The 25,923-nt window shown below is 37.6% G+C and overlaps 1 protein-coding gene across 4 annotated transcripts in view; it reads right to left on the reverse strand.

The window, feature by feature from the left end:
- The window catches only part of LOC138708244 (U1 small nuclear ribonucleoprotein A-like), a 66,663-nt gene extending 60,619 nt beyond the window's left edge, over positions 1 to 6,044 (reverse strand). Inside the window, exon 1 of one of the 4 annotated variants that reach the window (XM_069838593.1) lies at positions 5,893 to 6,044. The gene's annotated coding sequence lies outside the window, so the exon portion shown is untranslated. Of the gene's footprint in view, positions 1 to 5,431; positions 5,564 to 5,892 lie in introns of those variants that run through there. The other 3 variants (XM_069838594.1, XM_069838596.1, XM_069838595.1) reach the window with 3 other exon arrangements.
- Positions 6,045 to 25,923: the final 19,879 nt, after the last annotated feature.

Consider the following 25,923-nt stretch of genomic DNA (forward strand, 5'->3'; position numbering starts at 1 on the left):
AACAAGCTAATATTAGTAGATTCAATATTTTGAAATTAAAGGACGAGGAAACTAAGCAACGTTATCAGGTTGAAATTTCAAATAGGTTTGCTGCTTTAGCAACTGCTGACGAAGCTGAGGAAGAGTTAGATGTTAATAGCGTGTGGAACAATATCCGAGATAATATCAAAATTGCAGCTGAGCAGGGCATAGGTTATCATGAAACTAAGAAAAAGAAACCATGGTTTGATGAAGATTGTTCCATTGTAATAGATAGAAGGAAATAGGCAAAATTGAAATTCTTACAGGATCCAATTATGGAGAACAGAGATAATTATTTCAATGAAAGACAGGAAGCAAGTTATACACTTAGGAATAAAAAGAGAGAATACTTGAAGGAAAAACTGAATGAGGTAGAAACAAATAGTAAGAAAAAAACATTCGAGATTTATATAAGGGTATAAAGGAATTTAAAAACGGATATCAGGCAAGGGTAAACGTGATCAAGGATGAGAATGGTGACTCATTTGCAGACTCTCATTCAATCCAGAACAGATGGAAAAACTATTTTGGGCAACTACTAAATATACATAGGCCAAATAGAAATGATCGGGACGAAATTCAAATACAAACTGCGGAGCCATTTATACCGGAACCCACACTTTCTGAAGTCGAAATTGCGATAGAAAATCTGAAAAAGTACAAGTCTCCAGGTATTGATCAAATTCCAGCAGAATTAATACCAGAGGGTGGAAGGGCATTATCTCGCGAAATTTATAAACTTCTACTTGCAATTTGGGAAAAGGAAATTGTACCAGAACAAAGGAAGGAGTCCATAATCGTACCTATTTTTAAGAAGGGGACAAGACTAACTGTAGTAACTTTCGAGGAATATCACTTTTGTTGACGTCGTACAAAATTTTGTCGAATATCCTTTTGAGAAGATTAACTCCATATGTAGATGAAATTATTGGGGATCACCAGTGTGGGTTTAGGCGTAATAGATCGACTATTGATCAGATTTTTTGTATTCGACAGATATTGGAGAAAAAATGGGAGTAGGCTATAAGGGTACAGTACATCAGTTATTCAAAGATTTCAAAAAGGCGTATGACTCGGTTAAGAGAGAAGTTTTATATAATAGTCTTATTGAATTTGGTATTCCCAAGAAACTAGTTTGATTAATTAAAATGTGTCTTAGTGAAACTTACAGCAGAGTCCGAATAGGCCAGTTTCTATTTGATGCTTTTCCAATTCACTGTGGGCTAAAGCAGGGAGATGCACTATCACCTTTACTTTTTAACTTCGCTCTAGAATATGCCATTAGAAAATTTCAGGATAACACAGAGGGTTTGAAATTGAATGGTTTACATCAGCTTCTTGTCTATGCGGATGAAGTGAATATGTTAGGAGAAAATGCACAAACGATTAGGGAAAACGCGGAAATTCTAGTTAAAGCAAGTAAAGTGATAGGGTTGAAAGTAAATCCCGAAAAGACTAAGTATATGATTATGTCTCGTGACCAGAATATTCTACGAAATGGAACTATAAAAATTGGAGATTTATCCTTCGAAGAGGTAGAAAAATTCAAATATCTTGGAGCAACACTAACAAATATAAATGACACTCGGGAGGAAATTAAACACAGAATAAATATGGGAAATGCGTGTTATTATTCCGTTGAGAAGCTTTTGCCATCTAGTCTTCTGTCAAAAAATCTGAAAGTTAGAATTTATAATACAGTTATATTACCGGTTGTTCTGTATGGTTGTGAAACTTGGACTCTCACTTTGAGAGAGGAACAGAGATTAAGGGTGTTTGAGAATAAGGTTCTTAGGAAAATATTTGGGGCTAAGAGGGATGAAGTTACAGGAGCATGGAGAAAGTTACACGACGCAGAGCTGCACGCCTTGTATACTTCACCTGACATAATTAGGAACATAAAATCCAGACGTTTGAGATGGGCAGGACATGTAGCACGTATGGGCGATTCCAGAAATTCATATAGGGTGTTAGTTGGGAGGCCGGAGAGAAAAAGACCTTTGGGGAGACCGAGACATAGGTGGGAAAATAATATTAAAATGGATTTGAGGGAGGTGGGATATGATGGTAGAGACTGGATTAATCTTGCTCAGGATAGGGACCAATGGCAGGCTTATGTGAGGGCGGCAATGAACCTCCGGGTTCCTTAAAAGCCAGTAAGTAAGTAAGTACAGTTGGGACGTTCGTTCTGTGCCGGTGAGAATCATATGGTAGCTAGCCAGTGAGCCTACACTCTCGCGCATGCGCAGAATATGGCAAGTGGCCAGTCTCGCAGAAAGCCTTGGCTGTGTAACATCGTCCTGCCACGTGCGTGATAATTGCTGTTTGTTAGTTTAGTTAGTTCATATTCATATTGTTTATTTATTATCGTGGCAAATTGCAGTTGTGTGTGTTTGTGTAGACTAAAATGCCTCCTATTCAGTCTAAACTTGGCGCAAAAACACTGCATAGCCAAACTCGGGAAGTTGTGAACAATATACATTCTTTCATGAAGAGTGAAGCAGCTTCTGGAGACTTTTTAATACCGCTGAAAAAGGTGCAAGAACGAGTGAGTGCAGCAACTAAAGTGCCCGAAAGAACAATAAGAAAGATAATTAAAGAAGGGAAACAGTGTGAGGAAGAAGGGACCTCTTTTGGAACGCCCGGTAAAGTTCATCGTGTACCGAAACGCATCACAGATGTTGATGATTTTGATAAAAGAGTTATACGACAGACAATTTATAATTTTTATATAAATGACAAAACAGTGCCCACTGTCAGTAAACTGCTACCTAAACTAAAAGATGACATAAACTTTAACGGGGGTAGTACAAGTTTAAAGATCATTTTACGTGTTATGGGGTTTAAATGGAAGAAGACAAGAAATAATAAAGCGGTATTACAGGAAAGGCATGATATTCGAGAACAGCGTGTATCATATTTACGCGCAATAAAGAAATACAGAGAAGAAGGTAGGCCTCTAATATACGAGGATGAAACGTATATTCATAGCACGCATACAAGACCAAAAAATTGGAGTGATGACAAAACCTCAGGTTTACTGGCGCCTATTTCGAAAGGACCTAGGCTTATTATTGTTCATGCAGGGGGTCGAGCGGGTTTTGTACCTGTATCTGATGTTTAAATCGAACAGGAAAACTGGAGACTACCATCATGAAATGAATGCCAACAATTACCAGAAGTGGATAACGGAAAAGTTGATTCCGAATTTGCCCCCTAGATCTGTTTTTATAATAGATAACGCACCTTACCATAACGTGCAGTTGCATAAAGCTCCCTCAAGTAATTCAAAGAAAAGTGATATGCAGGACTGGCTTAGAAGAAACAATGTGCAGTTTCAGGAAAATATGCTGAAAGTGGAGCTTTACGGGCTCATTAAAACACATAAGCCACTTCATAAAACTTACGTGATTGACAATCTCTTAGCTATGAATGGACACTGTGTACTCAGATTGCCCCCGTATTCACCTGAGCTAAATCCATTGGAATTGATTTGGGCAGATATAAAGCAGTGGGTAGCCGGTCAAAACACAACTTTTAAATTAGAGCAAGTGATGAAATTGTGCCAACAACGGGTTGATGACATCAGTGTAGAAAAATGGGAAAAAGTATGTGAACATGTTGAAAAAATCGAAGATGAATATATTGAACAGGAAGGAATTATGGAAAATGTAATTGAAAGCTTCATAATTACGGGTGGAGACAGCAGTAGTGAAAGCGACGACGATGAAGATGATGATCACGACGACAATGGTGGTGATATATCTGGTATCGAAAGTTTGTCTGATGATTAGATATATTGATTGCGTCTGTTTCTCTTCATTGCTATATAATTGAACCATGGATATCATGTTATGTTTATAATCAGTTTGTATTTATTATGATAACACGTGTGATGTGATAAGTGATACTGGACAACTGTGAGTGGAATGCGCCGTTCATCGCACATCCTGGAACCAACTGCGCATGATGATGTCACTACACGCTGCAGATCCCAGCCGAGGCGGTAAGTCACGTGTTTCTATAAACTCACTCTGTTGCTCAAGATAACCAAGCACACCGGCACAGAACGACCGTCCCAACTGTAAGTGATCGAAGTTTGCTATTTACTGAACTGTTTTGTCGATAAGTTAGACTATATTACTTTAGAAATGTTAAGTTGATCGTTATTAATGTTATTATAAATTGAAATGCAACTTTCAATTGCCGGACATCATCTAATATAACGTAACCTAACATTCACAGGTTGGGTTAGGTTATAGTTGATTTCCGACAAATGAAAATATTTCTACCGTTTTGCGACGATGAAATACAGCGAAAATGGAAGTTTGAAAAAAATTGTTCAAAAGTAGTCAAACTCCATAAGTACCAAAAATTTTAATAAAACCTTCTACATTTGGTATATTCGAGATATGAGTAGATGATATGAATGTGCATGATATAAAATAGGCCTAAAGGCGAGTTGGATGTGTCCACCTGTTGGAGCAGTAGTTCTCAACATTCAAGTCAGGGAGCCGCCTCGTATATTAAACTTCACAGACCCTCAAATTAAATTTGTACACTTCAAATATTGAAGCAGAAACAGATTTTTCACGCGTTCATATTTCAAATCTACATTAGGCCTAAACTGCGTAAATTTTTGAGGGCCCCTTAAGCCCCATCCAGGACCCGTCAGCAGGTCGGAACTCATAGGCTGAGAATAGCTGTGTTAAGGGCAAAGTTCCCCAAAAATGGTTGTCAGGTCCCACAAAGGATGAACTGAACAAATCTGAAAAACTGCTACAGCTAAGCTCTTTACGATGTGTTGAATGTGCATACCAGCCAGTGGAACTACAGTATGTAACGTGACATTCTGGAGATTTTCCCCAAGACTAACTTTAGTAGTTCGGTATTAAGAGAAAACATATACAAACAAAACTCTTCCTCACATTTTCTGGAACAAATTTTATCTACGTCCATAGTGATGTCGGTAATTCACCATACTTAATACGCCGTTAAGTCATATGCCGGTTTTGTACTCAACTTATACGTGTTCGCTGTCAAAGTTTTCCGACGTGTGTGGTGTATTACTTCGCGTTTAACTATGACTCCGTACACTGGATATGCACGATTTAACATCTTTCACAAATTCTCTAAATAGTTCACGTGGTGTTATAATGTTCATGAACTGCATACATTTGTAGGGAATACTTAAATGATAGCTTTTATCAGTGGATTAAGTAAAGTAAAATGTGACAATAATAACTGTATTACTTTGCAACAAACGTTTTTTATTAAATCAGCAAATTAATTAGATTTATAAATTTAAATTTCACCTCTCAATGATTCATTCTGCTTCACTAACAACCTCACTGTAAATACCACTTGTTGCCCCTGTGTATTTCATTGGTTTTAATGCTGTTGTACTTACTTTATACTTTAATGGAGGTTTTAGGGCGACAGCTCTAATCGGGGGGAATAGGGGTCACACTCTAATTCCTCACCAGTTTCACGGCTTTTAGGTTATCGGGCGCGCTTCCGTACAGGGGCAGTGGCATTTCTCTAAAGTTAGAGCCCAGTTTAGGTGGGTGTGTGTATGTATATATATTAATTTAAAAAATGGCATATAAACATGCATCCTATTCTCAATATTTTCTAGCCCCTAATTTCCTAACCTTAGAGAAAATGCCACTGCCCCTGTACGGAAGCGCGCCCACACATTAACCAAACAAATACAGAGAAAGCGACAATACACTGAAGCCGGTATGTGCAAATATAAATCGATATAAAATGAGCACAAGCTCTATATATATGAGATGATTTAAAACCAAAAATTATTAAACCAACGCTGAAAAAAAAACATGATTTTTATAACTCACAACACAAACTTACAATGTGATACACAAGCCTAACCGTAAACCAACAAGAAACAAACGATTTGCGAATTTATTAAAAAGCAATGTTGCAAACTGTTAGTCACCAAACAGGCATTCAAATGACGCTAGATTCCTTATTAACTTTAAAGAAATTTTATATTTCCCCGCTAGAGAGTGTTGCAAAAATAGCCAAATCCTGAGTATCCTTCGTTGCTTACGAATCCTCCTAGATCATATATCGTTGCTTATGAGATTATAATAATAATAATAATAATAATAATAATAATAATAATAATAATAATAATAATAATACAGGATGATATCACAGTTTAGTATATACAGTTGCGAAGCTCAATACTTACTAAATATGCAAACATAGACAGTTGAAATATGCATCCATAGATAGTTGCTAGCCACCAGGATCGCTACTATCGCCTCATCACAGACTCTTTCCCCAACAGACGATATTGTACTTTCGATATCGTGTTCTTTTGAAAAAATTAACACCTTCCTTACACTATTGAAATACGAAATACATAAGGTTTATATATTATTTTCAAAAAGTATATATTGTGACAGCTACGTCGGGATTCGAACGCGTGTCCGACAGGACGCGCGGGAGACGAAACGTTGGTCGCTGTGGTGTGGCGGACATAAGGGGAATGTCTGCATGCCGAAAGGCAAAGGGGGACGCAAAGCTGGTGGTGATTCCCTGTGCGAGGTGAAGGGGGAGACGGAAACACCCGAACAGAACCGTCCAGGAAAAAGCAGCGAGAACAGAAGTCTGTAGAAGTAGAAATTTCCAGCATCGTACTCTCTCCAAGCTATGGTTTGGTTATAAAATACGACACGCGAGTGAACTTGAGCAGTTCAGCAGTTGTTGTTATAGTTGGTGGACAGCAAGCCAGCGAGTCTTATGTAGCAGTGAAGCCAGTTTCGAAACCGGAGTTCGACTTGAGTGTGTCCGCAGCTGTGTGAGCGTCCGAAGTCCTGAGTTTGAGTGCACTGGACCGCAGTTGGGGGACCTGAGTTCGAAGTTCAGTGGACTGCCTCTGAAGGTCTGAGGTTCGGGATACTGTGAATTTAAGTGACTGACCTAGAAGAACTAGCTGAGGCAAACGAACTGTGAACTGAGAACTGACAGTTCTGTTTTGTAAATAGTGCTTTGTGAACATTAGTTAAGATTAGCAGTTCATTGCTGTTCTCAATAATCCAAGTAAATTATCATTGTCGTCTGTGGAGTGCAATAACGAATACTGTGTTACTGTGTGGAGTGGAAATCCCATTGTTGACGGGAGTTTTTAAACTAAATTATAAAGTGACTAGTGTTAAAACAATAAAATTACATTATTGTTTTTTTTTTAAGTTACAATATTTTATTTTATAAACTCACCTTCCTGGATCTTTCGGAAGGATAACTCTGACCTCTTTTTCTTAGAATTTATAGTGCAACAAACGTCTCCTTGTCCTATATTATTACTCAAATTATTGTATTTTAGCCATTTACAGTTATTACAACCGATAACAAACATTTTACAGTTTACACAACTTTTCACAACAATGCAAAATACGGCACAGTCAATGCCTTTTCGATCTAGGGGCCTGTTTCACAATGTTTACAAGCTTTGTAAATTGTAAACTTTGCTTGTAAATTGTAAACTTCTATTTCACAATCTTTTTTTGTAATGTTGAACTTTACGAAGGAAATCAAATTTTTACTAATTAAATTTTGCTCACTTTACAAGTATTCTGTTTCACAATGAAGGGTAATTTTTACAAACGTGTAAACTTTACTTGTAAAACTAGCACATTTTCTACAATACCTCTGAGACGTGTAAAGTTTGATATTGCAACAAATTATGAATAAATACAATAAAGATATACTTATTAAATTAATTTTTGAGTAACTGGATAATATTAAGAATTAAACTAACGCAGTTTTGATGTTATTAAGGAGTTCTAATGACTCAGACAAAGATAGTGAATTTAGGCCTAATCAAACGAAGACGTATACGTAAAATTCTTCGGTCAAGAATTAATAATACGTTCGTATCTTTGTATAAATTTAATGAAAGGTTTCGAATGAGTCCCGCGCTATACTTCAGAATACCGCGTAAGTATTTATATACGAAGACTGTATTTAGTAAGTACTCGCACTTAAAAAAAAGTTCCCTGCACCAAAAATAAATAATTCAATAATGCAATAACGTCACTACTTATGCGGTATTCTGAAGTCGTTTCGCTGGAATCTCTCCTACAAGATATGGGACATCATATCCAACATCCAAAAGGGAAAAGTGATGCCCTAACCTCAAAGCGAGAACTATTGTTTTGCATTGGTTGCATAGTAGCTATCAGTGCTGTGCGTTAGCAGATAAGCACGGGATTTCTAAGATATCAGTGTGCAAAAGTGCCCACAGGGTAGTTGATGTTGTTAAGAGTTAAATTCGGGGCATGTTTTTGATCACCAAAATGTTATTTCCTGTAACACAGCTGCTGCTGGGATCACTAATGTTTGTGAGGTTATGGATGCAAAATTAATAAATAATACTGATGGATCAACACAAAGATGAACCTGATTTTGTAGTAAGACATCGTAATTATTTTATCAATTGCATATTTGCACGTGGACTAAATCTGTTATTTACTTATTTGACTGAATTTGGTGCTAACTTTGGTCATTTAAGTAATAGACGTATTGGTATACTCGACCAATCACATTACAAGAAATTCCATTGTCGCCAATATATAAAAATCTTAATACTTTTAATTTTCTTTAACAACACTTTATATTTTCTGTTGGTGAAATATGAATCAGCAAGCTTAGAATCTATTTTAGTACAAAATATAAACATATGCAACGAAAAATACAGCGACTTTAGCTCTGCTCCTTAGCGATTTTTGTAAACTGTCGTTGGCGATATTACCACAGTCTACTATATACAGTCGCGAAGCTTGAGGTGATTTTTTGAAAATTTTGTGATAAAGCGCTCCAAGCGGTTAGCAACTAGAAACAATAGACTGTCCACGGTCGACTTTGGACTGTGTCATATTTCCATCGAGTGCTAGCTCGTTGCGTCTTTCACATTGATGCTTGTGAAATGTTCGTTATTGGTTGTAATGAAAATGTTAATGACTAAAATACAATAATTGGAATAATAATATTTTACTAGAGACGTAGAAAAATTATGTTTGTTTTAATGAAATTTATTGATCACGTTTGGTTTTCAATTCTGGTGGGATTATTATTGCTTAGGCCTACTTTTTTCAAAGGATATGTTTTTAATTATAGCTGTTAATTTTGTTGCTATTTTTATTTGTTATTTTACTAGAGACGTAGAAAAAGTCTGTTACAATAAAATTTATTGATTATGTTTTATTTCCAATTCTGGTGTGATTGTTATTGCTTAACCTCAGCCCACTTTGTTAACTACTTAAGCCTACATTACAAGTACCGGTACACGTAAGTTACTCCATTAATTCATATTTCCATTATTATTGTTGTAAAAGGAAATGCAAATTAATATTTATTGGTTTCATAGTTAATTATCGCTATAATCTTGAATGAGTGAAGCGATTATAGTAAATTTCAGTTCGTTTTGCACAAACAAAAATAATATTAACCCATTTCTTGCAGGTATCTTCGAGTTTATGTTGGAATTTAATATACTTCATTAAAATAATAAATTAACTTTATGCACTTAATATTTCAATAATGGAAGGAAGGTGTTAATATTTCCAAAAGAACACAACGAAATTGTAACATATTTTGTCGTCTACTAAGAGAGAGATCTGTGATGATTAAGCGATAGTAGCGATCTTTACACCAATCCGTCGAGAAAGAAGGCCTAACCAAATATCTAGAAGAAAATGGAATACGTGGAGCAATAGAATGCGAAGAACTAAATGTAAAAGGAATAAACAAAGCATTCAGAGTGGTCATCCTGTTCGAACTAAAAGACCTGACGGAACAACCGGAATTCTGGCCAAGAGGAGTCGTCGTAAGACAATATATTTTTCGGAGGCAGGGCAGACAAGGCATACGATTATAATATCACGAGCAACGTCTTAAAGACGGCTACATGGAACACAGAAGGCCTAATAAACGCTTTGGACATGATACCAGAGGATAACCTCGCAAAGTGTTACGTGATAGTACTCACCGAAACGTTTCTGAGAAAGGAATGGAATGCCAAAGGCTTCTACACGATTAACGCGTTTGCCACTCAAGGCCAGAGAGGCAGAACGATGAGTGGCATCACCTGCCTCATCAAACCAGAATTGACCCCATTTAAAGTGGAACTGAAATCACCTGAAATGCTGATAATTAAAACCAGGCTGTGCACTATTATAGGCGTGTACTTACATCCGAACTACAAAGAAGAAGAGATCATAGACATCATAAGTGGCGGACTAGCGCAATCGCAACAGCAGGAGCTAGTGATATTAGCAGGAGATATGAACTGCAGGACTGATGTCCGCAACCATAAATTTGAAACTGTCCTACAATTCCTCGAAGAAGAAGGATTAACCTTAATAAATAAAGCATCCGAGAAAACCTACGTGTGCTATAATGGGAGCAGCACAATTGACCTTGTGCTGACAAACATGAAGGGCGTCAGAAAAGTGACACAAGATGTGCTCAAAATAGCAGCAAGAAAACACATGCTTGTTGCAACGACATTCACACTCCAGAAGGAAAGCCCGACCTGTCCCCGGAAACCGAAGATCTCAAGGAAATTAGATATGCAGAGGATAGAACAGTCCCACACTCAAATCAAAGAAGCGGAACAGGAGATACAGACTGAATACATTGACAGAGCAGTAAACAAATTGGAACACATTATTACAAACGCCACAAGAATTACCAAGCCCAATGAAAGGAAGGAAAACCCCTGGTTCAACAGGAACTGCTACCAGGCCAGACAGCTAGCCCTGCACAAGCTCCACAACGCCTTAACCTCACGATCAGAAGAGACTCTCAAAGAATACGCAAATGAAAGAAGAAAATATAAAACACTCATAAGAGAATCCAAGAGGGAGTACTATGAAGAAAAAGCCAGAGAGATTATAGAGGAGTCAGAAAACGACCCATTTAGTGTCTTGAAGCAAAGAAAACCAACGTTTCCGAGGAATATTCCCATGGACACAACACTTCACCGAAGTTCTGCAGTCAAAAGACACCAGGCCGCACAAGGAAACGGCAAAGAAAGAAGAAGACTCTTTCCTCGAGCCAATCACACAGGATGAAGTCCTGAGACTGATCATGGGATCAAAAGACAAAAAGGCCAGCAGCCCGGACAATATCTTCAACGAGCATTTAAAGAGCGCAGCCCCAATGCTCATAAAAGCCTGGACGGACCTCTTCAATGAATACTTGTTGAGAGGGAGTATTGCAGAGCGTTGGAGAACATCGAAGATTAAAACGCTATATAAGAGGAAAGGCAACGCTAGTGACCCTCATGCATACAGAGGCATTGCTCTGGAATGCACACTCCTCAAAAATACTGACGAAACTTGTCGCAGAAAGAATAACAGCACTAGTGGACCATCATATACCAGTGGAGCAATTTGGCTTTAGAAAGAACCGCTCCACAATCCAAGCCGTGGAATGCCTCCAAGAAAATATAAAAGAAGCGCTCCACCATCCGAAGGGGAAACTCCACACGGTGTTTGTGCATTACACAAAAGCGTTTGACACAATCAATAGAACAAAACTCATAGGCAAATTAGAGAACCTGATAGGAAGGAGAAACCCCATAGCCAGACTGGTAAGGGATATCTTGATGGACAATAGTATCCGGATCGACGATACAATAACAGTATCAACACCGATCGGCCAGTCAAGAGGAGTACTTCAAGGGGACCCGCTCAGTCCCCTGCTGTTCAACATAGCGACACACGACGTAGTAGAGGCAACGAAAGGAGGACTGACGACCTATCTGTACGCGGATGGTGTGGTCATAGCATCCACGTCACTAAACACACTGCAAGGAGCACTCGACAGATTGGTAGACGTGGCCAGAAGAAATGACCTCACTCTAAACAGGACAAAAAAGTGACGATGACGTTCAAAAGAGGAGCAAAACAAGCGGCAGCAGATGTGCTATACCTGGAGGGCGAGCCACTGACCAACGTAAAGACTTTTAAATATCTGGGGATAACCCTGCAACAAAATGGATCGACATACACAGCCCACATCAAAGGCAGAGTGGCAGGGGCAATGATCGCCATGAACGACATTCAGCACTTAACCGGGATCTCGTTGGAAACGGCGATGAAAATCTTCACAGCTAAAATAGTGCCTATCATCACATATGGCCTCGAAATTGTCTGGCAGTACCTCACTAAAGGTAACCTGAAGGACCTCGAGAAAATGAAAGCGACATATCTGAAACGGGTACTTGGCCTGTCCAGATTTGCACCATCCAGAATCGTCTATGAACTAACCAGAGAACCTATGTTACTAGAAGACCTACGGCTGCAATTCCTACTGCCATCAACATCAGCATACGAGAGCACCGTCCTCGAACACCAACGTAAGAAAGCAGAAATATGGGAGGAGTTCTACGTCACGGATGCCATGGCCAGAGAGGACTAGAAGGGGGCTAACTACATGCAGAGACATCTGGTGACCAGATTTTAGACCCACGGCTTCCACTTCAAAATATGCCGCAACACCAGCTTTCACGACCCGAACGAAGAGTCCATGTGTTTATTGTGTGACGAGCTATGTGGAAGATACCATGTGATGGAGTGTAAAAACCAACGAGTTAGAAAGAGAAAGATATAGAGTGGTCATTGCGCCGCCATGTTTGAAGAAAATTGAACGACCGTCGGTAATGAACTTATGCGCCCAAAACAAAGTGGGCGTGGTGATAACTGACATTAGAATCGTCAGCTGTCTTAATTTCGTTTGCATAAATCAGTTAAACTGAAGTGGAAAAACCTAATATTTCGTCAAATACGTGCTAGGAACTTAATCTAAACTTATGTACGCTAAATTTAAAACACTTGAGCTATTCCTAGAAGGAATGCTTAAAAGAATAACCTAACCAAAATTATCATGTAGTATGACAAGAAGTCCTAGCAAATATACTGAAGAAAATGTTAATATTCCTAGGTTCTTTTAAATGCGACCTGCAAGATTGCCTATTAAATGAACGAGTATGATTCGGATGATTTTATTAAATTGTTTTCCCGGTCTCTACACGTTGCAAAACTATTTATTGTATCATAAGATATAGAATGAAAGTAGGCCCCATCTGTAGTAAACAACCTTTACCTCCAAGCTTGTAACGTGGGTGAAGCATGACAAAAAACGCTTTCAGTTTTTTGTTACAGTAAAGCATAATTATTATCGAAATGTGAACGTGAGGCCAATAGCCGGCTGGTCTGTCTGAGCCTTTCAAGGGCTGTGGCACCACAGATAATTATTAGTGTATAATTGAGCACCCACGTGCAATAATGGGGTAAGTAGTTACGAAATATATTCATATTTACCCCATTATTGCACGTGGGTGCTCAATTATGTTCTTTCATGTCCTTCCAGTCAAAATACTAACAACAATACGACCCACCCCAGAGTTTTGCGTTATTTTGGATGCGAGTGTCGAAATACAATTTTAATATTTGATTCCTATTACTAGGTTTGAAACGAAATTGTAGCGGTTTTATCCGTATTTAGTTTAACTTTATTACTAGTGAACCATTTATTTGATTAATCGTTTGTCTTCGAAATAGGCCTACTTCTTATAAGCTATAGCTCATCGTCATTTTGTATAAGCAGTAAGGACAGAAGGAACAGAAATAAAGGATGCCGGTGTCGAAATACAGTTTTAATATTGTATTGCTATTTGTTTTTCACTGGGTCTGAAACGGAATTGTGTTGGTTTTATCCGTATTTAGTTTAAGTACATTACCAATGAACCATTTATTTTGTTTATGCCGGGCGTTGTTACACATTTATGCATGAAAAAAAAAATGCTGCTAATTAACAAAACTATGGACTTAACTTCATAAAATTTACATGGAATATGATATATCAGTTGTCTTTTTCCTTTTGACATTGCAGTTATATGCAGCACACACAACAGGCATGTTTTTTCTTCGTTTTTTTTTTGTGCTTCTTACCTCCGTTATACAACATTGTAAGCAGACGAATTTTTACAAAGGTGGGCGCTTAGCTCAGATCTGCCGTGTTTAGCGGTGGCACCGCAAAGAGCGCTGTACAGGACAACATGGCCACTCTATAATCTTCTCTTTCTAACTCGTTGGTAAAAACCGATTAGTTTCACTGACCAAGTTCTGCAGCAGCGAAAGTTAAAATAATATATCATCCTGCACATTGTGCGCACTTCCGTTATTATTATAGTAGCGATCCTAGAGGTGGGCAACTACCCATGTTTGCATTTTTACTACATATTGAGCTTCGCGACTGTATATAGTAGACTGTGATATTATGTAACCAATAATGTGTATTTGTAAATTTCTTTAGCTGATTTTGTAAAGTCCGTCAAACTTTACAAACTAATAGTAATAGTAATTTATTCACCATAAAGATCTTTACAAATCATGGCTTCGTCAATCTTAATTCTAAGTCTTAATCCAGTTTCTGATTATATTATGGACATATTTATGAATTTGTAGCTTTGTTATTGCAGGACATCTGCTGACATGATACAATTACACATTAGTAGGCACTTTCTGCAAGGTCTAAAGACATAAATTCCTCTCAGGGGCGTATTTTGCGGGCTACCGGGGCTACCGGCGGTAGCCCAAGGAAATGACAAAAGAAAAAGTTTATAATATAACATAATGTAATAATTTTGTATTATTAGTTTTACCATAGTAATTAAAATTAAAGTAATTGTTGGATATATTTTGTGTAATAATAGGGTAGCGGTAGCCCAAACAAACCCTTTAACCAGTATACGCCACTGATTCCTCTACAGTATATGGCATATGATGCAGCAGCAACCTGTTGACCATGCTTTTAAACTTCTTTTGTTTACTACTTATTATGGAGCTTGGAATTTTATTATACATATTTATGCCTCTATGTAAAATACTTTTAAGACTTCTGGTTATTCTATGGGTGGACAGATGGATATTACTTGATGTTCTTGTTTGATACATGTGGCAGTCTGAATTCAATTTGAATTTTGCTTTGTTTTTATGAATGAAAGACACTGTTTCTATAATGTATATACAAGGTACTGGCAGAATTTTGAGTTCCCTAAAAATTTCTTTACTTTGCGACCTTATAGGTGCTTGTTTCATAATTTTTATAATTTTCTTCTGTAACTTAAAAATTTCCGTAATTTATAGCATTGGATAGCATTGTGAAACACAATTTACAACCATTTGTAATCTTTTACTTGTTATTTGTAAATTGTTAATTTGTAATTTGTAAGGATTGTGAAACTGGCCCCTGGTGGCTCTGTGGATGACTATCTTGCTGGATTTCGAGGGTAGGTTCCTTGCCTGAGAGGATAAATTCCTTGCTATTTTTCGTGATGGTTTGCAAGCTGGAAACCAAAGATGATCATATAATATCACCACTGAAACCATGTCGCCATGTTCGTTGTTTTCCAACTAAACCTGTTTTTTTCTATATGCTTTACTTTATAAGAAACAACAATTAAATATCGGACTTTAGCTGTTTTGCACTCATGGCTTAATTATTTTATTACGACATTTACTACTGTTAATGTAGGACTTTAGTTGTTTTCCACTCACGGTTTAGTTTCTTTTTGACCATGAGTGTTGCCAACAGATGAAGCAGCAGATAATTTTCCAATTTGAACTGTGAAAAGCAACGAGTTGGTGAAAAGAGCCAGCTCCGTGTGAACAACTACCATCACCCATCATCGATACCCGGCCCCGGAACAATTTTTCCTCGAAATTATTCAAATTAACTTTACAGGGAGTTATACCTGAAAACTTAATTTGCATAATACACGTCACTGTACGTAACAGAAAACCACAATTTAAGTCACACAGAGTTAGTGTGCACTCAATGTTGGTTGCTTGACGGCTGTCAGCCCACTTTGAGATCTGTGGATATAGAAGGAAAAATTGGATCGGTGTCGGATAGAGTTCCCGGGTAGCTCAGTTGGGAGAGCGTTGGTACGTTTAACCAAAGGTCCCGGGTTCGATACCCGGCCCCGGAACAATTTTTCCTCGAAATTATTCAAATTAACTTTACAGGGAGTTATACCTGAAAACTTAATTTGCATAATACACGTCACTGTACGCAACAGAAAACCACAATTTAAGTCACACAGAGTTAGTGTGCACTCAATGTTGGTTGCTTGACGGTTGTCAGCCCACTTTGAGGTCTGTGGATATAGAAGGAAAAATTGGATCGGTGTCGGATAGAGTTCCCGGGTAGCTCAGTTGGGAGAGCGTTGGTACAATTTTTCCTCGAAATTATTCAAATTAACTTTACAGGGAGTTATACCTGAAAACTTAATTTGCATAATACACGTCACTGTACGTAACAGAAAACCACAATTTAAGTCACACAGAGTTAGTGTGCACTCAATGTTAGTTGCTTGACGGTTGTCAGCCCACTTTGAGGTCTGTGGATATAGAAGGAAAAATTGGATCGGTGTCGGATAGAGTTCCCGGGTAGCTCAGTTGGGAGAGCGTTGGTACGTTTAACCAAAGGTCCCGGGTTCGATACCCGGCCCCGGAACAATTTTTTCTCGAAATTATTCAACTACCATCACCGTAGGCAACACGGGAGCCAGCCAGTGAGCACGCAGGCTACCCATACGCGCAGCCACCTTGGAAACCATCACAGAAACACGCACTGTCTGAACCAAAGACGTTATAATAGTATAATAGTCTGAACCAGGCTTTATACTTGTTTTTTTGAAAGATGGGACATGACAGGAGCGTTGCGATCGGAAAAACAACTGAATGTCACATTGCGTGGTAGGCCTGTTGCTATGGTAACAACGGTTGAGTTGCCAAACTTACAGTTTCCATATGGCAAGTGCTTAATAGCTCTCTTGGCTACATTTATTGTGCACACAATGTTAGCATTGGCACGTTTCATCTTTGATTCTCTGTCGATTTTTGTATTGTTTTCTTACCTTCGCGTCAATTGTCAATGAATGTTTTAACGTCAGCCATCTTAACGACAATTGCTAGCTACCATCAGCTGGCAGCGTGATAGTCCCTATCGGCAACATGGCACTGTAGTTCCAAGCTCGGCCGCTTAGCTGTCATGTCTCATCTTTCAAAAAAACAAGTATAGTCCCAAATATTTTCCTAAGCACCTTATTCTGTAACACACTTAACCTTTGGTCCTCTCTCAAAGTGAGAGTCCAAATTTGACAACCATACAGAACCAGTAACATAACGTTTTATAAATTTTAACTTTAAGCTTTTTTGAGAGCAGACTGGATTACAAAACTTCTCAGCCGATTAATAACAGGCATTTCCCATATTTATTCTGCGTTTAATTTCTTCCCGAGTGTCATTTATATTTGTTACTGTTGTTCCAAGGTATTTTAACTTTTCCACCTTTTCAAAGGATAAATTTCCCATTTTTATATTTCCATTTCGTACTATGTTCTGGTCACAAGAAGTGATAATATAATTTGCCTTTTCGGGATTTACTTCCAAACGTCTCTATTCACTTGCTTCAAGTAAAATTATCATATTTTCCCTAATAGCTTGTGGATTTTCTCCTGAAACATACCCGTCATCTCATAGACAAGCAGCTGATGTAACCTGTCTGTTATCCTGGACTTTCCTAATGGCATATTCTAGAGCAAAGTTAAAAGTAAAAGTGATAGTGCATCTCCTTGTTTTAGCCCACAGTGAATAGGAGAAACATCATATAGAAACTGGCCTATACGGACTCTGCTATACGTTTCACTGAAACACATTTTAATTACTCGAACTAGTTTCTTGGGAATACCAAATTCAATAAGAATATTATATAAACCTCTCTCTTAACCGAGTCATATGCCTTTTTTTTAAATCTATGAATAACTGATGTACTGTACTCCCATTTTTTCCCCCCCCCAATATCGTCGAATACAAAATATCTGATCAATAGTCGGTCCATTACGCCTAAAACCACACTAATGATCCTCAATAATTTCATATACAGATGGAGTTAATCTTCCCAAAAGAATATTGGACAAGATTTTGTACGACGTCAACAAAAGTGATATTTCTCGGAAGTTACTATAGTCAGTATTTTCCCCCTTCTTAAAGATAGGTAGTTGTCAAAAGAAAAAGTGGTCGCTCTCTAGAAGCAAAGTTCCCTTTGGGTATCTTCGCTACAATTCGAAGACAGGCGATGTTACATGTTGTTGGACCATGTTACCTGATATCTACAGTTATAATTAAAGCGTTCACTGTGTTACTTTATAACGTAATGGTAGCGTTCCAGCTTGGTATTTGTGAGGTCCTGCATTCGAACACAACCTTGTGATTTTTATGTTCTTTTCTGTTTTTGTTTTAAGAGAGAGAGAAAGAGCGAGAAAATATATATAATTGTTCCTGTCTCTTTTATGATTATTTTAGTAATTAACATCAGGTTCATGAATGTATTATGCCATGACTTTATCATTATTTATTATGACATTATGACTGCAAATTGAAAGAAAAAAAGATTTTATTCTGAACAAAATTATCTTTCGTGGCATAAACAAAACAAACTTACTGGCATCTGCTTTAGGACATTCAAACAATGAAATATTCAAAAAACAAACCAAAGAGCCACGATTCAATATTTAGTCTATCTTCCCCACATCTCGACCACATCTTGCAATCGAGTGGGCATGGAATCGACTAGTCTTTTCAAATAGCGACTGTTCACAGCCACGACATTCCAGGCATCCTGGACATACATACATAAGTGTTCTGCCCATGGGCAGGTCTTTCACTGCAAACCCAGTATTCTCCAATCTTTCCTATTTTCTGCCTTCCTCTTAGTCTGTGCATATGATCCACATATCTTAATGTCGTCTATTATTTGATATCTTCTTCCGCTCCGAACTCTTATACCGTTCACTATTCCTTCCAGTGCATCCTTCAGTAGGCAGTTTCTTCTCAACCAGTGACCCAACCAATTCCTTTTTTCTTTCTTATCAGTTTCAGCATCATTCTTTCTTAACCCACATATTCCAACACAACTTCGTTTCTTATTCTGTTTGTCCAATTCACAAGCTCCATTTTTGTCCACATCCATATTTCAAATGCTTATATTCGTTTGTCTTCATTTCGTCGTAATGTCCATGTTTCTTCCCCATACAATGCCACACCCCACACAAAGCACTTCACTAGTCTCTTCCTTAGTTTTTTCAGTGGTCCGCAGAAGATGTCCCTCTTTCTATCAAAAGCTTCCTTTGCTCATGTTTGCAGTTTTTCTTGGGAAGAATAAATGCGGTAACTTCCTGTTCCTTTCCGCACACTACTGTCTTTTTCACATCTTAATAGATCCCAGGGGGCCCAAGCATGGAGATGAGGAGAGTGGATTTGACTAATTGGACTCTGCAGACTTGACCGAAATTCATCGCAAGGGTTAAATATTAATTCTATCAGGATTTTTGACCCGATCAGATACCAGGAAATCCCAATTAGCCTTTGCCTCCCGCATCCTGGACGAGCTTCTACAAATCAGCAGAAAATCTTGGAGGAGGATTGGGCCAATTTTTCAGCAAATGTTTGTATACTCGTGCTCTCGTATCTCAGTCAGAGGACCGTTGGAATTTAGATGTCAACGTCTCAGGTTCAATTCCTCGTCACTCCTTTTCATTTTATTGTTTCAAGATAATATAATGTAATAATATAAAAAGAAAAGACTAACACCAGTACTGTTCCGAACCTAATATTAAATTTATGTTACTTATATCGCTAAAGAACGATAACAATATAAATTATAAATATCGGTTTGTTTAATTAATATAAGATATTACATAATATATAATTAATTGTTTAAATAAAATAACCTATTTTACAAAAAATGGTTATTTATATTATAATAATTACTTATATAAAATACAGATTATTTATATCGCGAAAGAACAATAACAAAATATAAAAAGAACATGGTTTATTTAACGACGCTCGCAACTGCCGAGGTTATATCAGCGTCGCCGGTGTGCCGGAATTTTGTCCCGCAAGAGTTCTTTTACATGCCACTAAATCTAGTGACATGAGCCTGTCGCATTTAAGCACACTTAAATGCCATCGACCTGGGCCGGGATCGCACCCGCAACCTTGGGCACAGAAGACAGCGCTATATCAAGTGCGCCACTCAGGGCGACAACAGAATATAAATAACTTGCCTATTATTTATAACGCTAAAGAACGAAAAAAGAATAGATATGATAACTTGAATATTATTTATATCACTAAAGAACAATAACAATATAAATGATAACTTAAATATTATTTATATTGCTAAAGATCGATAACAGAATATAAATAACGTGAATATTATTTATAGCGTTAAAGAACGATAACAGAATACAAATAATAACTTGAATATTATTTATATCGCTAAATAACGATAAGAGAATATAAATGATAACTTGAATATCATTTATATCGCTAAAGAACGATAGCAGAATACAAATGATGACTTGAATATTATTTATAACGCTAAAGAACGATAGCAGAATATAAAAAATTATAAATTGAATATTATTTATATCGGTAAATGAACAATAACAAAAGATAAATAACTTGAATATTATTTATATCGATAAAGAACGATAACAGAATATAAATGATTTGAATATTATTTATATTGTGACATCCGGGATACGATCTCGTGACCGGCAGAAGGAGGGCAAGGTCGGAGGTGGCTCGGCGCGGCAAATGAAGTTGCGCGCGCATCTGCTTCCTGGGGCATGTGCTGTGGCGTAGAGAGGAGAGGAGAGACGGCGCGGTCGTGACGAAGGGTGAGGGGGAACTAAAGCAACTGGTGACTGAGGGGAGAAGTCCAGAGAAGCCTAGAAAGGCGCCATCTTCTCGACATCTGTAGATTGATCGCGAAATCGTACTCTCCAGAAACTATGGTTTAGTTATAAATACGACACGCGAGTGAACTTGAGCAGTTAGTTAGTTGCAGTCGTTGCTAGTTTTGGACAGCAAGGCAGTCTTGTGTAGCGGTGAAGCCAGCTTCGAGATCGGAGTTCGACTTGAGTTGTGTCCGTAACCGTGGGAGCCGGAAGTCCTGAGTTTGAGTGCAGTGGACCGCAGTTGGGGGACCTGAGTTCGAAGTTCAGTGGACTGTATCTGAAGGTCTGGGGTTCGAGATACTGTGAACTCGAGTGACTGAGCTAGAAGAACTAGCCAAGGCAAACGAACTGTGAACTGAGAACTAACAGTTCTGATTCGTAAATAGTGCTCTGTGAACATTAGTTAAGATTAGCAGTACATTGTTGTTCTCAATAATCCAAGAAATTGTCATTGTCGTCTGTGGAGTGCAATAAAGAATACTGTGTTGCTGTGTGGCGTGGAAATCCCATTGTTGACGGGAGTGTTTACATTCAATTATAGAAAGTGATTATTGTTGTAAGAATAAAACTATATTATTGATTTGTAATAAAGTTACAATATCACTAAAGAACGATTAAAAAATGAAACGAAAATTTGAAGAAGGCCCGAACTCACAATCTTCGAATCATTAAGCGAGTACTCTACCGCTGGTCTACGAGACGCAGATATGGAACAATTCCATAGTTCTGGAACTGCTTCTACAAGCACATGCGTGTAAGATTGCAGTGACTTGAAATGGACTTAGAAAATATTCGCTGTTCACGAGTGCAGCCACTTTTTTTTTTGACAGCTGTACAATTATGGACTCCTTCCATTGTTCTGGTACAATTTCCTTTTCCCAAACAGCAAGTACAAGCTTATAAATTTCGCTAGATAATGCGCTTCCACCCTCACCCTCTTGTAGTCTTTCTGCTGGAATTTGATCAATAGGCCTACCTGGAGACTTGTACTTTTTCAGATTTTGTATTGCAATTTCGACTTCAGATGCTGTGGGTTGAGGCATAAATGGCTCAGCAGTTTGTATTTGAATTTCGTCCTGATCATTTCTATTTGGCGTATGTACATTTAGTATTTGGCCAAAATAGTTTTTCCATCTGTTCAGAATTGAATGAGTGTCCGCAAGCAAGTCACCATTCTCATCATTGATCACGTTTACCCTTGCTTGAGGCCCGTTTTTAAATTCCTTTTTACCCTTATATAAATCTCGAATGTTTTTTATTCTTACTATTTGTTTCTACCTTATTCAGTTTTTATTTATTCCTAAGTGTACGACTTGCTTCCCGGCTATATATTATATTATAGCCATCTTGTATTAAAGGGAGTTAATGCTTCGCCGGGAATGCGAGCAGTTCTTGCTTATTGGGGGAGTATGAATAAATATAAGTACACTGGAAGGGAAATAACAAGAAAATGATGAAATACTGCGCTTCAATTAACTGTTCGAACATAGCCTACTACTGTAGGATGACCAGGAAAGTATGCATCTCTTAATATTTGTAGATTGCAGTGGATTATAATAGCAAAGTGCACCAGAATTTAATTAGACAGCATCTATATAAGACTGTTTTGTTTCAGAATCAGTGAATTGATCATGTATTTTCCGTTTTGTAAAGTATGTCTGGTTTTTGGTTGTATTAAATGCAAACAAATTGGTGGAACTATAGCTGATGGCCAGCAATTTACTGCTGCTGCTACTATCACCACCACCACTATTACTACCACTACTACTACTACTACTACTACTACTATGCCTACTATTACCACTACTAGTAGGTCTACCATTACCACTAACACAGGCCCTACTACTACCAAAACTACTAGGCCTACTACTATTGCATTAAAAAAGCCTGAACTAACCTCTAACCTATTGTCTTCATGCTACGAGTTGGCACACGGAGTGGCTAGGCATAACGGGGAACTTCACGCTACACTATGACCTGAAAATTTCGGTCCACTTACTTGGCTAAAAGGAAACGAAGTCAGACATAAAAGATTCCGGATTTTTGATGTTGTCACTATGAGTATCATTATTACATGTATCTAAATTGTTAGAGTATCATCTGTCTATGATAATCGTTTGTTGCTGTTCCTGCCTTGTATATTAACTCGAATCTCTCAACAAAACAATTAGCTCCACCCTGATGGACAACAATGAGTCTTTTGGACACATAATTTACGACAGTCAAAACTCCCGTAATATTTTTTTTTATCCTGCCAGCACTTGGGAAACGTTAAATTGGTGTCTATCCATATCTCGTCCAGGTACAAAATCGGTTTATCCTCTTCTCTAAGCTTTTTTAGTTTCTGTAGATATCTTCACATCCAATTTACAGTGTTTTCTCCTTCAATTAAAAATTTGTTCTTGATGAAAACTTCTTCCATCTGAACCCATTTCCTTCAGTATTCGTCTTGATGTTGTCTTTCATTTGAACTAATTCTCTCTTGTAACATGGGTAAAAGTTTGTTGCAGCTTGCTTATTTTTACTTGTTATTTAACGACGCTGTAACAACTACTAGGTTATTTAGCTTCGATGGAACTGGTGATGGCGATATGGTATTTGGGGAAATGAGACCAAGGATACGCCATAGATTATCTGATATTCGTCTTTCGGTTAGGAAAAATCTCGAAAAAACCCAACCAGGTATTCAGAGCTCAAGGAGGAATCGAACCCATGCCCGAGCTCAACTGCGGATCAGCAGGCAAACGCTCTACCTCCTGAGATACACTGGTGGCTCTCTTTCTTGTTCAAATAAAAATTCTCACTTATATCTTCTTGTCAATCTTTGATCAAAGTCATCTACTTTTGCATGTCGATAGTCTGGATGTTTCCATTTTTTTTCTCTCCCAGGTGTCGACAACGCACATTCTTCTATGCAGTCTTTCATTTCATTCCTTATTCGCTGTATCGTTCTTGTGGATAGATTACAGCACTTTTCTGCCTTTGCTGTAGGTTTTGTAAGAGGAATGCAAAGGCACTGTTCTTTTTCTTCATCACAGGATTACTTTACATTTACAATAATAATGTCTTTCTTCGCTATAGATTGTCAATCCTAGTTTCCTCTTTGTACATATTAAAAAAAAAAACTGCTATCTGCAATGTATGAGTCTAAACAGTATACAATAACATGAATTCCATAAACTTTGTATTATTATGAACACTATTACCACCAAAAGCAAAAGATAACTAAAGCAATATAAAGACTTACCGCATATTGAAAACAATCGTCCTGTTGAAAATAATAAAACACTACAATAAAAACGCCACTATTATTCGACAAAGTAGCAAACACTCTCAGACACGTGTAGTAGATGTTTATGAAACAGGAATATTTCAGTGAAAAGTGTGGTGCACATGCGCAACTGTTTCCCCTCCACCTCTACTTCTCCTGGCGTGACAACGGTAGTGATCATTAACTGTATTTACTTACTTACAAATGGCTTTTAAGGAACCCACAGGTTCATTGCCGCCCTCACATAAGCCCGCCATCAGTGCCTATCCTGTGCAAGATTAATCCAGTCTCCTCATCATATCCCACCTCCCTCAAATCCATTTTAATATTATCTTACCACCTACGTCTCGGTCTCCCCAAAGGTCTTTTTCTCTCCGGCCTCCCAACTAACACTCTATATTCATTTCTGGATTCGCCCATACGTGCTACATGCCCTGCCCATCTCAAACGTTTAGATTTAATTTTCCTAATTACATCAGGTGAAGAATACAATGCGTGCAGTTCTGCGTTGTGTAACTTTCTCCATTCTCCTGTACCTTCATCCCTTTTAGCCCCAAATATTTTCCTAAGAACTTATTCTCAAACACCCTTAATCTCTGTTCCTCTCTCAAAGTGAGAGTCCAAGTTTCACAACCATACAGAACAACCGGTTTCTCGAATTTTTATGATCCCATATTTCACCAATAAACATTTTCTATGCACCATTACCTTCCTCTTCCCTTGTATGAAAGGACTAAAATATAGATTATTTTAAATATCACAGTGCATATGAATATTTATTGTCAACAGCTGTTTCATAAATCTACTTGTATTGATGGCCCTCACATTTCTGTATATGATGCCATCACCACATTTATTTACATTTACATTGCTATCATTTTAACACTTCATTTGTATTTCTCCTATTACATTTATATCCTCTTCCCTTCTAGTTTCCCAACTTTAACCGCTATTACCATCTCAGATCCTATATCCATACCCCTTAACCTTTATTATAACTTATCTACTCTACTCTCTATTTTAGTCTTTGTTCTAATATTATTCTATACTTTCTCCTTTATTACAATTTGCCTGCTACTTTCTATCATTCCTATTCAGTATCTATATACTAATTTTACTATTGTCACTATTTCTCTTAGCAACCATTTTTATTACATTCTCTAGCCTAAGATTTTACCTATTTTTATTAATTTTCTTTATACTTCATCACTTATCCTATATCAGTCCCTCCTTGCCTACTATTACATACTTATCTATTTCAATTATTGTTTCCACATTCATCTCACTTCACTACTTTCAGTAACTTCTCTCTGTGCTTATTCTATCAATTTTTTTATCCCTGACATGTTTGTACTCAATTTTTCTCACTTTCTTTCATCGATACGTCCACAGCACTAAGTATTATGTTCTCAATATTCTTCACACTGACTTCCATTTCCCTATTAAATCATTTAGTATTCTGCTCTCAATATCCCTAATATCCACTTTTAGTTAATTCTCTTACTTTTCCCACCTTTGGTTTCCTCTCTTCCTCCCCCCCCCTTATTACAGCACATATAATATTATGTCCTTAACACAATACTGGTAATACTGAAAATTCATGTTGGCATTGTCATTATTCAATATTTCATATATGTGTATATATATGTCAAAAATGAGTCATATAATACTTCAACAAATATAACACTCCCCTGCCATTCCTCTTTATTTGAATCCTGTACATTCAAAACCCCTAAAGACCATTTTGTTCACAACTGAGTTATGCTCACATATTGCTTGT

This window comes from Periplaneta americana, chromosome 10, assembly GCF_040183065.1.
Source record: "Periplaneta americana isolate PAMFEO1 chromosome 10, P.americana_PAMFEO1_priV1, whole genome shotgun sequence".
Taxonomy (NCBI): Eukaryota; Metazoa; Arthropoda; class Insecta; order Blattodea; family Blattidae; genus Periplaneta; species Periplaneta americana.